Genomic DNA, 12,361 nt, shown 5'->3' with positions numbered 1-12,361 from the left:
TACCCCATCCGTTGCATGATCATGTATCCTTTTCCATACTATTGTGTTGGTATAGCTACCTCTATAGTAGCAGCTCTGACTTCTTCCTCATCCTTGTATAGCCAACTAAAGATGTCCTCTTCCGATTCATGTGCTAGTGTGTCCAATTGGATAAATTTTCCATCAAACTTGGTGATGGGATGTGTTGCTTGATGTGTTGATGCAAAAGGTTTCCCATGAGATTTTGGCGATGCTGGTAAGTTGGTTAGACACATGGGTTCATAAGAGTATTCTCCCATGCCTTGCTCTTTGATTTTCATCTTTTTTTTGAAATCCATGGATAAAGATTTGAGTTTTTCTTGATGATGATTTGATGCTGAGGAAGTTTGTTTTTCCTTGTTATACGGAACTAAGTTGTCTTGGGCTTCCCCCATAGCATTGCAATGTTGAAAGGGGTTATTATTTACTGACATAGAAATCTCCCATCCATTATATGGGAATTTGACACACTGGTGGTAAGTTGAGGGTACCGCTTGCATTTCATGTATCCAAGGATGATCTAATAAAATATTATATGTGAGGTCTATGTCTAAGACTTGGCACATAGTGTCCCTTTGTATCAATCCTACCTGAATAGGTAATATAATTGTTCCCTTGGATGATCTTTCTTCATCATCATATGCTTTGATGGTGATCTTTTTGTGTGGATCAATAGACTGCTCAGAGAAGCCTAATACATAGATAAGTTTTAAGGTACAGATATTGAGCCTAACTCCTCCATCTATTAATACTCTTTTAACTCAATGTTTGTAGACCAAGACTTCAATGTGAAGGGGAGTATTATGTGGATGGCTCAACAAGATAGTATCATGCTTAGAAAAGGTGAGATTATGAGGCCCTATCGTGTGAGCTACCATGGCTCGAACTTTGTCAATATCCAATTCTTGAGGTACATTTGTTTCCAATAGTGCTTGTTCCAGGATGTCTTTATGTTTTGGTGAAAGTTTTAACAACTCAAGTATGGATATTTGAGGAGTTCTCCATAATTGACTTACCAAATCATGTTGAGTCTTGGGGATAGTGGTCATTGTTGATGTATTCCCTTTCAAGATATATTTTTGAGCTCTGGTGGTTACATTGATCGATTCATGTTCGTGTTTGTCTTTGATTTTAGTGACATTTACTTGACTATCATCTGTCGATATATGATTGATGGTGTTATTGTATATGTGGTTAATGCAAGCTCCTCATGTATCGTTTGGTGATGAAGCTCCATCCTTGTTGTAATTCGGAAGAGGATTTTTAAAGGCACCATGATCACCATTTGTTTTGAGACCATCAACCGTTAAATCACCTCTATCAATCATGTCTTGAACAATTTTTTTAAGCCTCATGCAATCATTTTTTTGATGTCCTTTGTTTCGATGAAAATCACAGAAGTGTGAGTCATTCCACCAAGGTGGTTTGACTTGGGGTTCAAAGTTGTTTATAGCTGGTAATGTGATAATCTTGTTTTCCAGGAGTTCTTAGAATGCTGATTCTAAGGATTTCCTCAATGGTGTGTAAATGCGTTTATTTGGAAAGTTGTTGGTGTTACCCCTTGAATTTGAATTAGGTCATCGATTTGTGTTTTTGTTTTGGGTATTATTGGTGTTGTTTGTATTTGAAGGTTCTGGATTGGTATTTGGTGCATAATTGTTAGTGCCTTGGTTAGCACCCTTTTGATTCTTGGTAGCCTGTGGATTACTTGATAAAGCCAATATTGGTTGTTTGGATTTTATATTAGTAGCATCAGTTCCTCCCTCATTACCCATGTTTTTGTTTCTAGTCTAGAACCTAGATTTGTCTAAGTTGTTTTTGTTGTTCTGGTTATTGAAATGAGAGTTGGATGAATTAGTTCCTTCTTTGAAGAACTTCAATGTTCCTTTCTTAATACATGCCTCCTCTACTTGGATTCCATTTTCGATCAACTTGGCAAAAGATGGTATGCATTGGAGCTTGAGTATGTAACTAATCTCACTATTCAGATTGTTAATGAAAATTTCCATCTTTTCCTCTTCGGTCACATCTTGAGGATATCTTGAAACCATCCATCTCCAACGTTGAAGAAACACCATGAATGTTTCATTGTTTTTCTGTTTGGTATTGCAGACATCTAGCATGGTGATTGCATGTTGAATATTGTAGGAGTATTGAGTGATAAATTTATTGACTAACTTATCAAAGGATCTGACATGAGGTGTGAGTTTGGATAACCACTCCATTGTTTGTCCCCCCAAGCTTCTTGGGAATAGCCTCATCAAATAGGTGTCATCATGGGAAAATTCAAGGATCATGATACAAAACCCCTGAACATGATCGTGAGGATCGCTCTTACCATCATATTTATCAAATTTGGGAATATCTGAATTCGGGGGAAAAGGTATCATGTTTAACCTCCTGTCAAAAGGGTAAGGACAAATTTCATTTAAGGAATACCGTACTATGGTCCCCTATTGCATGTCCTGCATTTATCTTTGCAACATTTTCATTTATTGTGAAAGAGCAACCAAGGGTGCATTTGTTTTCTAAGGGAAGAGTTCTTCTCTTTCATTATCCCTAGTTCGGGTATGTGTGTGTTATGGCATGTTTGGCTCAGGTATGTTTTGCTCAAGGTCACATGCTTCCTCTTCTCTTTGTTGTTCTTGATAAGTATAATTTTGAGATCTTGTCCTAAATATTTCAGTATTGAAGTCTTCAGGGATTCTAACTCCTTTTCTTGTTAGCATGAGCAAGTATTTTTCTTTGTCAGCCTCTATGAGTATTTCCATAAGTTTTTGAAATGAAGCGCTTTCTTGACACTCTTGGAGGAGCTCCTCTGAAATCTCCGTGTCTTCTACATTTGGATACTCAAAAGGATTTGATAATCTTCAACCCATACTGGACTCTGGTTGTGGTTCACTTTTCTTGTTTCATTGAGAGCGAGTGACAACAGGCATCTAATAGAAACTTTCTGTGACAAAGGGGATGAATTCCTCTTCTTTGTGTTGTTCAGGGATTGGTGGTTCAAATCGAGTTATGTTATAAGTGATGCAAACTTTCGGGAAGAAAGATGGATTGATCTTTCCTTCATGATTTAAGCATTGGTTGAATGCTGATTTTTGGCAAAGAGCTCTACTTCTCAATGGCTCCTTGTCAAATTTGTTTGACTTGTCTTGAAGATATAAGTGCATATGACGGAGAAATGTGCGATGATATTTGAAGAGTTGGCGATTGATAAGTTGATACTTTGTCATGTTTTTACCATCAAAACTCTTAGGTTTTTGACATCTTTTGGGTTGCATTGTGGTAGTAAAGTATTGTGAATTGACTATATGTATTCCATGTGTAAACCTAAACTTATGAAATCATGTTTGAAATTTGTCGGTCTATTCCTGCAACCATGCCAATCTATTCCTCCAGCCAAGTAGTTTGTTCCAATTGTTATGTGGATTATTTGGGATAATGTTGTATGTGAGTTAATGAATGTATTAATTAAGTAGAATACGTATGCAGGCCCTTGTATGTTGTTCTTGTTTAGTGCAGATAATAAATGATGTTGCGGTGGATGATTTCCTTTCGCGCCCAAGGACTGAAGAATCATGTATAGATAACTGGAGATCAAACTGAAGGGGATCCGAGCAAGCGCAATGTATGGCATAATTAGAGCAGTCATACTTCACTATGGGAGTTTAACTCTAGTGCATATTGAATTCACAAAATATAGCTATGGCGTGCAAAGACTGTGGTTCGGTTTAGATCCATGTTTCCTGCAACCAAGCTCTAGTTATCTCCTTCATTTGACAATCATCTGCCTCTTCTTCTGGGTGTGATTTGAGTTATCCATTGTAGTTTATCTTTTCTTTATAATAAGCTCTTCCTTTTTCTTAGAGGTTAGACAAGATAGAAAGGAATTGAGAAAAGAGTTTTTGAAAGCATTTTGGAGTTTTTCTTTTAGAACATGTAATCATTTTCAGGAAGAAATGAATGAAAAATATGTTGTTCTGATCTGTTAAAAGTATTTTACTGGAAGTTTGATATCACTCATCCAAGGGGGCCCACTTGGTGAGTGATCCTATATTTATGTTCATTGAAGTTAGTTTTTACCTAGTTGCAGTAGAAGTTCATGACTGGATTGTTCCTGCAGCCACTGGAAATAGATCCACTGACTATTCCTGCAGCCAAGACAGAACGATGTGATTTCTATTATTTACATTAGATCATTCCAGCATTGTTTTATAAAGCTTTCATGTAGCCTTTTATGATTTCCATTCTTGCCTTTCCTTTCTGCGTAATGTTAGTTACTGCAGCAATGCAGAATAACCATTTAAGGAGCTTAGTGCATATATATTGAAGACCCATTTCAAGTTTTACGTTTGTGGATTGATAACTAAATGAACACCAACCATGAAAATAATAAACTCTACCAAATGAATGTCCAAACTTTGGATTGAGATTTCAATTAGAGTAATTATTATCATTATAGTTGGGGTAGACATTTTTGGCACCATTGCCGGGGATGGTGTCAAATTGAGAACCTTTTATGGTTATTTTAGTTTCCAGTTAATTATTTGAAATTTCATGAATTTGCATGCATAGCAAAAGAAGAGATGCCAGAGGTAGATTTCTGCCCACTCATCCTAATCATGCAGAAGATAATTTCCCAGATATAAATCCTTTTGCTGAACTTTATCAAGCCCTACAGAATTTGAATCACCCTGAATCTGAATTTCTAGAAAGTAGTCTTCAGTTCCTTTTTGGTCCACAAGAAGAAGAATTTCCTATAGTAACAACCCCCACAAGTCCAATGCAAGGGAACCCTCCTCCTGGTGGGAATAATCCACCACCACCACCAGGTCCAACATTTGAGTTTCTCATCTTTGATCAACATGATAATGCTAACCTCAAGAACATTCCAGCATCTTCACTCCCTAAATTCTATGGGTTGGTGACAAAGGATCCAGATACATTTCTGTTTGAGTTTGATGGTCTCTGTAGGAGTTTTGACTATACTACAGATGCCCATAGACTCAAAATTTTTCTTGCCACTTTGAAGGAGTCATCTTTGAGATGGTTTATGAGTTTGGGTACTAGCACAATCAATACATGGGATGAGATGAAATGGTTGTTTCTTGCAAAATACAAAGATTATTGTAGAGGCACTGATCATCATGGGGATGATATCTTTAGAATGACACAAATTGAAGATGAGAGTGTTGAGGATTATCTGGAAAGGTTTTTGTTTAGTGTCAAGAAGTCCAAGCATAGTACTTTGAATGAAGATCCCTCAAATTGATATTTTTGAGGGGTATCAGTGATGAATGCACTGATTCCTTAGATCTCATGAGAGGAGGTGACATTACACAATCTACTTGGGTTGAAATAGGGCAAATTTGCAAAAAGTATTCCAGATCTACATCTAAGAAGAACAGGAGATTTAAGCTAGGGGCACCATTATCAGCATCTGGAACTAGAGTTTCTAGATTGGAACTTAGTCATCTGTTAAAAGACTTCAAGGAGGACATAATAAACAATATGGCTACCCAGTTGGATACATTGGCAACTAAGAAGAAGCATGAGGAAGCTGATGCATTCCTTGCAGAATTCTGTCCTCATTGTAAATAGCGGAAGAAAGATTGCAGATGTAAGATGGTTGCAAATGTGGAAGTAATTGACTTCAAACTAGTTCAAGGTGAGGACGAGCAAGTCTTCTATGTTTCTCAAAGAAGACCAAATTGTCAAAGACAAGGTATGCCACCCGATCCACTTTCTTTTTTTGGTTATAGTGGTAATTCTTATGCACCAAACAACCAATGGCAACCATAGTATTCTCAAAATTTTGGTAACTATCCACATTGGTATGGGTCACAAGGCCAAGGGCAACAATTTTTAAATCAAGTTCCACAATGGCAAAAGCCACAAGGGAACTGGTATCCATCTTAGGGTCAAGGGAACCAGTTTCAAGGGAATTGGCAACCTACCTCTCAATGGAGGGGGAAACAATCATGACCACCCTAATATTCTGGATATCAGCCTCCTGTTCAGCAACCACAACCTCTTTCTTTAATGCCTCCTCCTACAGCTACAGCTGTACCACCTAAACCAACACAGTTGCCTACTCAACCGTTGCCAAATCCAAATATCAAATCTCAGCAACAACAACAATCTTATTCAGCTGATGTTAATTAGTACCCAGCCTATTCTTTATCACTAGATGACATACACCTCCGATCTGGAACAACCTTATCTAATCCCGCTCATCCAGTTATCACTGAGGTATGGGAGGACCAAGAAATTTCTAATTCAACAGATACAATACCCCAGAGTCAAATATTGCCCCCATTTCCCCATAGATTGCAAGACAAATAAGTTTCCATTGAACAACAATAAAGCTTTGATATTATTGATCAACTGAAACACATTTGTGTAAAAATTCTATTGTTGCAAGCAATAAAGGATGTGCCTATATATGGTAAAGCATTAAGAGAGGCATGCCTAAAGAAACCTGGCAAGAAGAAAAAGGATCCACAAATAATGCATGTTATGGGTCAATTAGCTGATATCATGTTAGGTAAAATTGTAATTCCAAAGTATTCTGATCCAGGTAGTCCTATTGTGAGTATAGTCATTAATGACAGTCAAATAAGGAATGTTTTGATTGATTTAGGAGCAGCCATTAATGTAATGACAACAGAAGTAATGAAACATCTAGAGATCAATAGTTTAAGGACTACACCCACAGTTCTACAACTTGCTGATGGCTCTACAGTGAGACCTGACGGTATCATAGAGGATGTCATAGTTATTCTAGATTCCTGGGAATATCCCGCAGACTTTATGATTCTATCTCCAAAAGCAACATTGGGAGGATATCCAGTCATTTTGGGTAGACCCTGGCTTGCCACAGCTGATGCATATATAGGGTGTAGATCAGGAGACATGACTATTTCAGATGAGAGTTCTACAAAAACATTAGCCTTGTATTCTCTAGCACAACCACAACTTGAGCAACAACAAGCTGTTTGGCCTATCTTGGGAGAGAAATCTGATGAAATTGACTCCATTAATCACCTTATGATGATTAATTGAAGACCACTCATGCAGTTATATGATGAGGAATCAATTCTTTATAAAATATTGATAAATGAATTTGTAGAAGATCAAAAATTACAAGAATTGGTTCCGAATATTGCAGGTCTGGACTTTCCTGCAGCCACTGATATTTTGCATACTCTGTTGCCGCAGGAATTATCTTTTTCTCATTTTTCTGATATAAACCAGATTGATCTTACTATTAAGGTAGAGGTGGAATTGAATAAATATTTGAATATCAATAGAGATCTATCAGATATTCAAAAGGAGGGCCTTGTAGAATTACTGAAACTCCATAAAAATGCTTTTGCATGAGATTACAAGGATATGAGTGGGATTGATCTAGCAGTTTGTACTCATCGTATTTACATAAAGGATGATTGTTGCCCACTTAGACAACCTCAAAGAAGAGTCAATCCTGCCTTGAAAGAGATAGTTAAAGAAGAATTACAGAAATTGTTGAAAGCTGGGTTTATCTATCCTATCTTTGACAACCAATGGGTATCACCTCTGGTGATAGTGCCTAAAAAAGGAGGCAAATGGAGATTATGTGTTGATTATAGAGCTCTTAATTTGGCAACAAGAAAAGATCATTTCCCATTGCCATTTATGGATCAGGTATTAGATTCTCTTGCTGGTAAGAGATATTTCCATTCCTTGATGGATTTCGTGGTTACAATCAGATACAGATAGCCCCAGAGGATCAAGAGAAGACAACATTTACTTGCCCATGGGGCACGTATGCATATTCTGTCCTTCCTTTTGGGTTGTAATGCTCCAACCACTTTCCAAAGAGCAGTGAATAGTATTTTTTCTGATATTTCTCAAGATATTATGGAAATTTACATGGATGACTTCACAACTTATGGTTCTGAATTTGATCAAGCATTGGGTAATTTGAAGAAAGTGTTGCAGCGATGTGAAGACTAGAATTTGTCTTTGAACAGTGAGAAGTGTTTTATTATGATGGAAGAAGGAATAGTCCTTGGCCATCATATATCTGTACAAGGCATAAAGGTGGATCCAACAAAGATTGAGGTCATTCAACATATTAATGACCCTGTAAAGCAAAAAGATGTGAGAAGTTTTTTTGGTCATGCTGGATACTGCAGAAGGTTTATCAAAGATTTTTGTAAAATTGCAAGTATCTTATATTCACCGCTTACCAAAGATGCAGAATTTAAATGGACCACAACATGCAATGAAGCTTTCTTAAAGCTTAAGCATGCTTTAACTCAAGCACTAGTTCTTAAGGGGCCAAATTGGTCTATACCATTCCAAATCCATACAGATGCATCTGATTATGCAATAGGAGCAGTGTTAGGCCAAATAATTGGCAAATTGGAAAATGAAATATATTATATTAGCAAGAATTTGCAAGGACCTGAATTGAATTATACAGTTACTGAAAAGGAAATGCTAGCTGTCATATACACACTTAACAAATTTAGACACTATATCACAGGGTATCCCATATTTGTGCATACAGATCATACTGCAATAAGATATTTCATGAATAAGCCATCAATCACTGGTAGATTAGCTCGTTGGTTATTGTTGATGCAAGAATTTGATATCACGGTTGTTGATAAGCCAGGGAAGTCTAATGTGGTTGCAGATTATCTTTCATGTCTTCAATTGCAGGAAGATTCTACAATAATAGATGACACTTTTCCAGATGAACATTTGTTTCTCATATAGGCTCACACCCCTTGGTATGCTGATATTGCCAACTATCTAGCAACAACTAAGATGCCAATTTATTTCTCTCCTAGGGAAAAAAGGTTGCTAGTTGAAAAAAGTTTTAACTTTTCATGGATTGCTGATTGTCTATTCTATACTAGACTTGACCAAGTCATGCAAAGATGTGTCAGAGAAGATGAAACATATGACATCCTGCATGCATGTCATGATGAACCATGTGGAGGTCATTTTACTGCCAAAAGAACAACACTGAAAATACTTAATACAAGATATTATTGGCCCACATTACACAAGGATGCAACTTAGTACACAAGAAAATGTGACAGATGTCAGTGAATGGGAAAACCTACAAAATCTGATGAGATGCCACTATATCCTCAAATATCAGTTGCACCATTTGACAAGTGGGGGTTAGATTTTGTTGGCCCAATTGATCCCCCTTCTAATGGCAAATCTAATATCTTGGTATGTACAGACTATGTAACAAAATGGGTAGAAGCTAGAGCCATGACACATGCAAGAGATAATAAGGCGGTTGAGTTTCTCTATGAAGAGATATTTACAAGATATGAGGTACCAAGGGAAATTGTCTTTGACCAAAGACCTCAATTTACTTCAATATTGATTAAGGCTTTGGTCAATGAATACAATATAAGACATAGGAAATCTACTCCATAACATCCACAGTCTAATGGACAGGTAGAAGTTACAAATAGAGAGCTTGAGTCTATTCTTACAAAAATAGTGTCTGTTCATAGGAAAGATTGGTCTCATCGGCTTTCAGAAGTGATTTGGGCATATAGAACAACTTGGAAAACACCAATTGGTTTCACACCTTTTGAGATGGTTTATGGCAAAACAATAATGATGCCTATTGAATTTGAGCATAAAACTTTGAGAACAACTTTGCAATTAAATATGACATTGTCTAAAGCATAGAAAGAACACATTCAACAATTAAATGCTCTAGATGAATGGAGAAAGATAGTTGTTCACCAGACATAACTGATTCAAAATCAAAGAGCAAAATGGCATGATAAATATATCAGAGAAAATAAATTCAAAGTTGGTGACTGGGCACTACTTTATGATTCCAGATATAAAGATGCTATGGGAAAGCTTCAAACTAGATGGTTAGGTCCTTATGAGATAGAAGAAGTTTTCTAGAATGGAGTCATCCGTTTGTCTACAATTGATCCTATTCGATTTAAACTCTTAGTAAATGGGCACCGACTAAGACTATATCATAAGCCAACTACTAAAGAAGAGTTCCCGCAACAGTTTGTTCCACAAAGTGACATAAAGGTTCCTGCAGCCACTGAAAAGGTTCCTGCAGCAACTGATCCAGATTCTGTAGCAACTCATGAGCTTCCTATTGCAATTAAGTAGGATAATAAAGGTAATGTTCCTGCAGCCTCTACAGTGAACATATTTGCCAGTTCATAATAAAATATTTCCATTTTATATGGGAATATTATTCTCTGTGAATAAAATCCCATCCACGTCATTCCATCCCACGCTCTTACCTATCATTTCATTTCATTTCACCTTCATTTTTGTTTAATTGAAAGTACGTGTATATTGTATTTCATTTTAATTATTCATTTATTAGTTCATTATGATTATATCCTGTTTAAATCCACTCCACTACCCGAAATCTTGTCAGCTTGTGTGGACACGTGCTAGGTTAAGTTGGGGGGGGTACTTTATGGTTCATTTTCCAATATGATTAATTATCAGTCCTTTCTGGTACCCCAAATTGATATGCTTCCCATCATTTCTGATTATGTTATTATTTCACGCAAGTGAATAATAAAGTCTGTTGCCAGAATTAAGATATGTAAAGAGATTTCATTTTTTAGCAATATTGTCAAATATTTTGGTTCAGTTGCAGAGAGAAAAATTTCAGAGTAAAAGATGGGCAGTGATCTAATTCACCATGAGCCAACAGTCCATGAAGGGTTGCTGTAGGATGGTGTTTGTGAGAATTATTTCCGAAACCACGGCTAGTTGGATTACTTCTTGAAAATCAGGGATTACAACAAAGAAATTGCTGTTGAATTCATGCATTCCTTTGATGAAGGGGAAGCTACGGTTAAAGGTTTGAGGGTAACTGCTACATAACAATGAATAGAAGAAGTAACAGGGTTGTTGCAGGAAGGAGAACTCTTTCCGAAATCAAAAGATGCAAGGAGTGCCAGGGCAGAGTTCACAACTCCCACTACCAGACCCTTAATGGTGGATAGACAGGGAACTAGAAGGGTTTCTGTACCAGCACATTGGCCTCAAGTAGCTTTATATATCATGAAGTATATTACATGTGAAGGGCAGTATTCAAACCTGCATTCACCTCATTTTAAGTTACTTAGCCATCTGCAGCATGGCCTGCGAGTTAATGTACCTAATTTCTTATACCATCTCATTTCTACAAGTGCTAAGGAGATGCAAAAGAATGAAAATCCCTCAGTTAGCCATCATGGACTGGTTAAGCTACTTGTATAGTGATCCCTGAGAGATGTTTCACAAATGGAATGAGGTGTATTTGAGGATATACAACAATTTAGGGTTAATGATGCCCCTGTTGCAGATAATCTGCCGGTTGAAGAAGAAAATGTTGCACATAATCCACCTGTTGAAAATGAGGGTTTGTTTGTTGCTGAAGGAGCCGCAATTGTTATGGAAGAAAATATTAAATTAGAACCAATTGAAGAACAACCCTCTACTTCTCTTCAAAGAGATTTGCCAGTTTTGGGAAGAAAGGGAAAAGAGTTAGTAAGGGGTGAAACAAAGGAAGAATTTACTACCCGTCAGCAGGTAACTCAGATTCCTCCTGCAGCCAAGAGGCGTAGGACAAAGATAAAAGCTCTTATAGCCATTCCAAAAGTGTATGTTAGAAGAAAACGAAGGAGGACACAAAAGACTCAACCTGTGGGGAATCCAATAGAGGTTATTGCAGTAGAAACTTCAGAAGAAGGAAGCCCTGTGGAGGCTGAAATTCAGGAAAATGTTGCTGAGGATAAACTGGAAAATCTTGCTTCTGTGGCACTGCAATTTCAAGAAAATGTTGAAGATGTTCTACAACAGCCTGAGGAAAATATGGGAGGTATGCCAGCTCAAAATGAGGATTTTATTGAAGAAATTCCCCGATCTAAGGTAGTACCTATTAGACCTCCTTCATCTGTAAGTAGTTTATCTATTGCTTTAACATTTTATAGGCAATGGGAAATAGAGAAGGATAGGTTGCAGGGGATAATTAATAAGTAGCAAAAAGAGATTGAAAAGAGAGATAATAGAATTGAAGAATTAGAAGCCAAGGTAGAAGTGATTTATGGTATAGTTCTTGAGTTGATGCAGTGTAGGGCACCTCCAAGAATTTATGCAGTACAGTTGAAAGAGCGGTATCTGAACTACAAATTAAACAACATTGTTAGGGACCTTAATCCTTCCTTAGAAACACCTGAAGAATTCTTTTCTGCTTATCAAACCTCTCCACCTGTTGTGAAAAAATTGCTATGTGAATTATATTTATATAACTATGCTGTACCTTCAAACAGGGAGTGGAATCCTT

The sequence above is a fragment of the Cryptomeria japonica genome, chromosome 6 (genome assembly GCF_030272615.1).
Source record: "Cryptomeria japonica chromosome 6, Sugi_1.0, whole genome shotgun sequence".
In the NCBI taxonomy this organism is placed as follows: Eukaryota; Viridiplantae; Streptophyta; class Pinopsida; order Cupressales; family Cupressaceae; genus Cryptomeria; species Cryptomeria japonica.
The sequence above is the reverse complement of the archived record's forward strand: the minus strand, read 5'-3'. Positions refer to the sequence as shown.